This window comes from Cupressus sempervirens, chromosome 5 (genome assembly GCF_028749045.1).
Source record: "Cupressus sempervirens isolate cs-2001-9-10 chromosome 5, ASM2874904v1, whole genome shotgun sequence".
NCBI lineage: Eukaryota > Viridiplantae > Streptophyta > Pinopsida > Cupressales > Cupressaceae > Cupressus > Cupressus sempervirens.
In genome coordinates this window covers 356,928,636-356,936,745 of record NC_143122.1, presented here as the reverse complement: position 1 = coordinate 356,936,745, position 8,110 = coordinate 356,928,636, and the positions used below count along the sequence as shown (strand labels likewise).

Genomic DNA, 8,110 nt, shown 5'->3' with positions numbered 1-8,110 from the left:
AAGCCATTTTAAAGATTGGCTTACACATGGTCTATCAAAGCATAATGAGATTGAAAAAACAAAAACACTTTGATAAATCCTATCTCAATGAATTGATTTCAAATGAAAAATGAGAAGATAAGATTGCTGCAATGTTTGGTGTTTGTATATTTGATTGCCACTTACTGAATTTATTCTAAATACACACATGGTTTATATGCTCGCATCAGATCTATTTACACATACCAGATATTAGAATATATTCACTCATATTCAATAATAGAGTTTATTGTTTTGTATGAAACTCAGGCTGAGAAGAACTGATCTACCAAATTGAATTGTCAATATGGAAACGTGGATGAATTAAATGAGTCGAGTTTGTTTTATATTTATATATTACTTTTACGGATGCAATGATTCATTTAATATAATATTAGTCAGCTTTAAATTTTTAATATTAAAAATTTAACATTAACACGGTCACACCACTTTAGTTCTCCCATTCTGCCACCATAGGTTACACCTCTGACGTAATTATTATTACTATGTGAGAATAGTGTACTAAAATTGTCCGTTCAACGTGCTCTTTATCAGAGGTCAATTTATATTCTTTGGCGACGCTTAAATATTAATGTTCTCTTATTAGAATCTCAAATAGAATTTTCTCACCGCTCACAATGCTTATCCTTCATACAGAATAAATTCCCTCTCCCAAACGACATGTTTTCCTATGGGAAGACAAGAATGGTATAACTGAAAATTCTGGATAACACGTTATCGCTTGAGAATATTTTGAATAGTTTCATCAAAATCTCTATAAATTTGCCTAAACAATCTTGAACATAAACAACTCTAACATATTCTCTCATTTCGAAGGATGAGATAAATGTTTGTTTTTGCAGTTCTATGGCTCGAGGACACTTGATTTGCCTTACCAAACGTTGTAAGAGGATTGTTTTCTGCTCCCCTCAAAGGCTTCCCAAAATATGAGAAGCGCAGTGAAAACTTTGCGTTTCTTATGATTTGGGAAAACCCTGGAGGGGAACAGAAAGCTGATTTCTCTGATACAACTTCATTTCATCAGTAGTATAAGCTTCTTCTAAATGGTACATGATCTAAAAAAATGTCATGTCATTTGTTTTCTCGTTGTCATCTTGCAATGAAAGATTCATTTTCCCATTTTTTAACAATTCATGTTGCCATTTTTTTACCAATACCTATTAGCAAACTTCTCATGCGTGCATCTAGATGCATTAAACTGATATACCATATTCTTCTGGAATTCTGTTGAAATTTCAATAACTGTGATTCACTGTTGTTTCTTTTTATAGGATAGATAGACAATGCAATGAAAGTAAGTTTTGGGGCTTATTTATCATATAGTTGGCTTTTATATATGGTATCCCCACGTAAGGAACTTATACCGAGCTGGTCAACATAAAATTCTTCATTATATTGTCTTCTTTATTCAGTAAATACATTCCATTAGCGCTTATTTGTGGTAGAACCCTAGGAAATGCATTTAGTTATTCTTATAAAAAGAAAGAAAATGCTATGTACTTTGTTGGGCTTTATTTGGTTATACTTAGTGTGAATGAAATCTTAACCAGATATAGTATCTACCTTTTGTTACGTGGTGATGTCATGAATATTGATGGATGTATAGGAAATAGGCTTTATCGTACACTAACGAGCTGCTAAAAATAATGGGATGATGCTCTGGTATTTGGTGTAGGTTTCGTATTAAAGAGGAGCATCTACTACTTTACAATTTTGATTTGCTTTGTTTCATTTTAGTTCCTATTTTTCCTGGATTTTTGAAGTTTTCGATAGGCTGATTCTTATTCAGTCACTGATGTTGAAAATATGGTGTGATTTCTACCTTTCATCTCTGCGCAGATCTTCGGCCACCATTAAACATAAAGCTTGAAAAAACCGAGTCATATGGTTTGCTTATCTGCTTCATGAACAAATGGTAAGCTGAATGAGATGGTTGGGTTTTCATCGTCGAAGAAAGTCTCTCAGCGTACCCATTGTTGTAGGAAAGCCTAATTGTTATAGGAAATATGATTCCATGAAGGGAAACAAGGCATTATAAAAGAACGCCGTGTTAGAATTTTGTAAAGAACTTACTGATAAAGAGAGTTGCGGATTTGATCTTCTTGCTGTTATACTTCTCTCTTGTCGTTTCACTCTTTGTTTAGTGAATTCTATCAACTGATTGGCCAGTTGGCCTCCTCATAGTGGTATTAGATGTTCTCTTTGAAGGTAGGTTTTATAATGTCTTTCCAATAATTGAAATCTTATCTTAAGTGTTTATTTTGTCAATGGATATGTTGCAATCATTATTTCTAAAATTTTGTTCCTAATTGCTCATTATTAGCCCTTAGTCCTTGCCTTTTAAGACCTAGAGTAATGTTTTGATAGCTTACAATGCAATTAATATGAGAAATATAAATCAAAATATCACAGTCAATCCTAAACTTAAAATTTGTTTGGCACTAACAATTGCCAAATGCTAGTTTAGCTCAGCACATGAAGGTGCCGAGTGGCAATGTGCTTGACATGTGAAGGTGCCGAGTGATAGTTTGCTCGGCACAAACTATTGCCAAGTGATAGGCAGTAGGTGTCGAGTTAGCTCGGCATAAGAAGAGCTCAACACTCAAAAGAAAAAAGCTCGGCAATCATTACAACGTGAGAGGATGCTGAGTGTTCTGTTTCATATACTTAATATATTTATCACTTAAACCAGAGAGCCATGCTAAAGTATTCAATAATAAACTTCTCAAAAAATAATGAATAGAGGAAGAGCAATGGATTCAAGTATGCCTTCTTGCTTTCTCTTCAACTTTGATTAAAAATATTACAAAATCTGGGAGCATTAGGCTTCAACCAGAAAACTCTAAAATAACCCTAAACTAGTAAAACTTCAAACTTCAAGGAACTTTAAAGTTGCAGCTCTAATGGTTGCATACAATGGTGCCTAGAGCAATCACTGCTTCAACATGACAAAATCAATAATAGCAAACTTACAGAGTGAACAAGGGAAACACTTGCCAACTGGATCTCCTGATCTCTTTCCTTTTGCTTTGCTCTGCTTTGCAACTTCTATCTTCTCTACTCTACTGAGCTGACTCTCTAAATGAATGAATGTAGAAAACATTCATTTTTTCATATTCCATTTGCCCTCTCAATGGTAAAATTTCAAAATCACCTACCAAAATAAATGCCTATCGTCCATGGATGTTTGCGGGAAACAAACTGATAGGTAGATGGGTGTGGCGCTCGACGACAACTTGCAGGCTCTCAATGTTCAATTTCTAACACTCTCCCTTTGTCCTAAGACCCAGAAACAAGGATCACTACTGATCCAAATCAACTACACCAAGATACTCTCTTAGGTGTACAAAACTTTCAATGCCTAATGGCTTTGTGAAAATATCTACTAGCTGCTACTCAAACTTAAAAAATTTCATCTTGATATCCCCATTCTCCACCAACTCTTTGATGAAGTGATATCTGATCTCAATATGTTTGCTTCTCCCATGGAAGATTGGATTCTTGGACAATGCAATTGATGAAATGTTATCACAATAAATTGTGATTCCATCCTCTTGCCTTTCATTCAAATTTGTCAAGATCCTCCTTAGCCAAATTGCTTGACATGCTGCTGCATTTGCTGCTATGTATTTAGCCTCTGCTGTAGATTGAGTAACAATAGGTTGCTTCTTGGATGCCCATGAAATTACACACAATCCCATATGAAACATGTGTACAGAAGTGCTCTTCCTATCATCTAAACTTCCAACCCAATCACTATTAGTATAACCCAGCAACTTGAAACTACTTGATGCAGTATACAAAATTTCAAATCCCTTGGTACCATTCACATACCTTAGGATCCTCTTTCTTGCTTGCCAATGGGAATCCTTTTGTGTTTTCATAAATCTGAAAATCAAACTTACTACATGCATTAGGTTTGGCTGAGTTGCAGTCAAATATATGAAACTTCCAACCATACTCTTGTATAGTGTTGGATCCACTCTCTTGGTAGAGTCTTCCTTGCTCAACTTTAGACCTACTGTTGTTGGCATTAAGGCTGCCTTACTATTCTATATTTAAAATCTCTCCAAGATCTGCCTTACATTTTTTTTTTGAGAGATGAAGATGCCATCATGCATTTGTTTTACTTCTATGCCTAGAAAGTATTTCAAGAGACCTAGGTCTATCATTTCAAATTTATTTTTCATGGCTTCTTTGAACTCACCAATTAGAGCCTTGTCATTACCAATAAAAATCAAATTATCTACATATAAAGCAACAATCAACACATTTCTATTTTATTCCTTGATGTAGAGAGTAGGCTCACCATTGCTTTTGCTAAAGCCATTACTTATCAAATATGAGTCAATCCTACTATACCATGCTCTTGGAGCTTGCTTGAGCCCGTAAAGAGCTCTCTTCAATCTATATACTTTGTGTTCTTCACCTGCAACTTAATAACTAGGTGGTTGCTCCACATAGACTTCTTTTTTCAATATACCATTTAGGAAGGCAGACTTCAGATCCATTTGTGATGAGCTGCAATTGCTATGACAGCATGCACTTTTTCCATTCTTGAAATCAGGGCATATGTCTCATCATAATCTCTGCCATACTACTGTTTGTAGCCCTTGACTACCAGCCTTGCCTTATGCCTATCAATTTTGCCTTCAGCATTGCATTTGGTCATGTAGACCTATTTCACTCCAACTATTTGCTTCTTGGGAGGCAGTTCAGTTAGCTCCCATGTCTCATTTCTTTCTATAGCATCTATCTCCTCATCAATGGCCTTACACCATTTCTTCTCCTTAACAGCTTCTTCAAAATATATTGGATCACTATGAGAAAATAATACAAAATTAACACTCTCATCATAATTCTCATACCTTTCATCTTGGTATATCTCCCTAAGACTTCGTCTTTCTTGGTAATAGGGAGGAGAGTGTGAGATCAGAATCTTCACTACGACAGCTTTGCCAACTAGCTCAGTCTTCACTGTTACTCTGCACTGAAACTCGGTCATGCCTAGAGGAGCTTAGCAATGACTGAGGTTGCTTGCCTTTTCTTCTATCTTCTCCTTCTTGTTCTTCATCAACATCCTCTTCATTCATAATTGACACATTACTTGAGGTGCTGGGTGACTCATCAATTTGTCCATACCAACACTAATTTTCAAAAAATTCCACATCTCTTGAGAGAATCATCTTGTTGTTCAATGGGTCATACAATCTATATGCCTTTGATTCTAAGCTATACCCTATGAAGATGCACTCCACACCTTGGTCATCCAATTTCTACCTTTTCTCTTTAGGCACATGTGCATATGCAACACATGCAAACACCCTTAAGTGTTCAACTATCCATCTTCTTCATGACCATGCTTTTATTGAAATTCTATCATGGACTACCTTTGTAGGATGCCTATTAATTAGGTAAACTACTATTTCCATAACCTCTCCCCAAAATTCACTTGGGAGACCTTTCTTTTTCATCATGCTCCTTGCCATTTTTTAGCCACTCCATTCTATTGTGGTGTATAGATGGTCGTGAGCTCTTTCTTTATACCATGTTTCTTGCAAAAATTTACAAAAGAATTGCAGGTATACTCCCCTCCTCTATCTAATATTAGAATCTTGATATAGTGTCCACATTCTCTTTCAGCCTGGGCTTTAAATTCTACAAATTTATCAAATGCTTTAGATTTATTCTTTAAGAAATACACTCATGTCCTATGATAGAAACCATCAATAAATGTTATAAAATTAGTACTCCCCCTAATGGAAGTAACTTGCATAGAACCGACTAGGTCAGTATGCACTAACTCTAATGGATATCTAGCCCTCATCGAATTTTTAGAATTAAAGGGAAGCCTATGTTGCTTACCCAAAATACAAGCCTCACACTTGTCGCATGAATTTTCTATACGTGGAAAACCTTCTACCATTCTTTTATTTGACAACAAATTTAAACCAGCATAGCCAAGATGACCATACCTGAGGTGCCATAGCCATGAGGGGTCTTCAATCACACTCCTTAGAGGTGATTGTGTGGGAAATGTAGCACCAACTTGAGATGAGAAACATGTCTCTATCCTCAAGGGAAAAAAAAAAATCTTTGTCATTTGAATTGTTGCAAGTAAGTTCTTGCTCCCATCCTTTTCATCAATGACACATGTTTCATTCTCCATCAACACTTTATATCCATTTTGAATGAGCTGACCAATGCTCATCAAATTGTGCTTCATACCAAGGGCAAAATACAAATTTTGTATTTCCTTCTTCTCACCTTGCTTGATGTGGACCATAATAGATCCTTTGCCCACTACTGGTAGGGTTCCATTATTACCCATTTTAATCTTAGATTTGAAACTCTTATCAATGAATGAAAAAAAGGTTTCATTACCACTCATGTGGTTTCTATATCCACTGTCAAGGTACCAAACCTCAAGGCTTCCTTCTTCACCAACATTACACATGATGAAGGCAGTGACATTGTTTCCACTTCTCATGTTCACATTAGCCACATTTGCTTGTCCTGACTAATCATTTTGCATCTTCCAGCATTCACTTGCATAACACCCATATTTATGATATTAGTAGCATTTTACATTACTCTTATTTGAGTTTTAGTTTTTCTTACCTCCTCTTGAATTATATTGTGAGCTACTTGCTCCATCTCCTTTTCCTAAGCTTTCTGCTACAACATTTCTTTGTCCTCCATTACCTCAGCCTCTGCCTCTCGAGTTTCTATTTGAGCCATTTCGTTCTCTCCCACTTCCTCTTGGATTTGATTGAGCCTTGAATGCTTGCTCTTTTGAAGAAGAAGATGCAAATCTATTGATCTTATGTTTATGGGTTTGAAGAGTACCCATCAACTCATCCATTGTTAAAACAGTGAGGTCTTTTGCCTCTTCTATGGTCATGACCAAATTGTCATATTTATAAGGTAAACTCTTCAATATCTTTTGCACTATCCTCTGCTCTTGATAGTCTTCTCCATTTGATTTTAGTTGATTAATCACATTGGAGGTCCTTGAACTGAAATCTGCAACCAATTCATTTCCTTTCATCTAAAGGTTCTCAAACTCCCTCCTTATATTTTGTAGCTTTATTGTGTGGACTTTATCAATCCCCTTGAAGTTCATCTCTAAAATATCTCATGCTTCCTTTGCATAATTTGCTGCTGCAATCTTTGGCAATACTGTCTCTATCATTGCTGCTTCAATCAAACTTAATGCTTTTGCATCTTTCCTCCTTGACTCTTTCAAATGAGTCTTTTATGCATTGGTGAGGGCAGAATATTGAGTTGGATTTGTCACATCATTGAACCCATTTACAACAAACTTCCATAAATCATTTGCAACCATTATGATTTTCATCATCTTTGCCCATGTATCATAATTTTTCCCATTAAAGGATGGTGGCTACTACCATATCTTTCTTGTATCTACTGCCATGTCAAATATTTGAAAAAAATAAATACCCTAACTCACTATGGATGTGGGACCTCAAAGCTTTGATACCATGTGAGAAATATAAATCAAAATATCACAATCAACCCTAAACCTAAAATTTTCTCAACACTAAAATTGCCGAGAGCCAATTTTTTCTAGCACATGAAGGTGTTGGATGTAGGGCCTCAAAGCTCTGATACCATGTGAGAAATATAAATCAAAATATCACAATCAACCCTAAAACTAAAATTTTCTCGACACTAACAATTTCCAAGAGTCAATTTTTCCCAACACATGAAGGTGCCGAGTGGCAATTTGCTCGGCATGTGAAGGTGCCAAGTGATAGTTTTCTCAGCACAAACTATTGCCGAGTTAGCTTGGCACAAGAAGAGCTCAGCACTCAAAAGAAAAAAGCTAGACAATCACTACAACGTGAGAGGATGCCAAGTGTTCTATTTCATATACTTAATATTTTTATCACTTAAACCAGAGAGCCAAGCTGAAGTATTCAATAATAAACTTCTCAAAAAATAATGAATAGAGGAAGAGCAATGGATTCAAGTATGTCTGCTTGTTTTCTATTCAACTTTGATTAAAAATATTACTAAATTTTGGAGCATTCAACTTTAACTAGAA

At 35.6% G+C, this 8,110-nt stretch overlaps 1 long non-coding RNA gene across 1 annotated transcript; it reads left to right on the top strand.

The window, feature by feature from the left end:
* The first annotated feature begins 843 nt into the window (after nt 1-843).
* LOC149556204 (uncharacterized) lies at nt 844-2,307 on the top strand. Its single transcript, XR_016352339.1, has 2 exons — nt 844-1,085; nt 1,879-2,307. It is a non-coding gene; the product is annotated as an uncharacterized LOC149556204 (long non-coding RNA).
* The last annotated feature ends 5,803 nt before the right edge of the window (nt 2,308-8,110 follow it).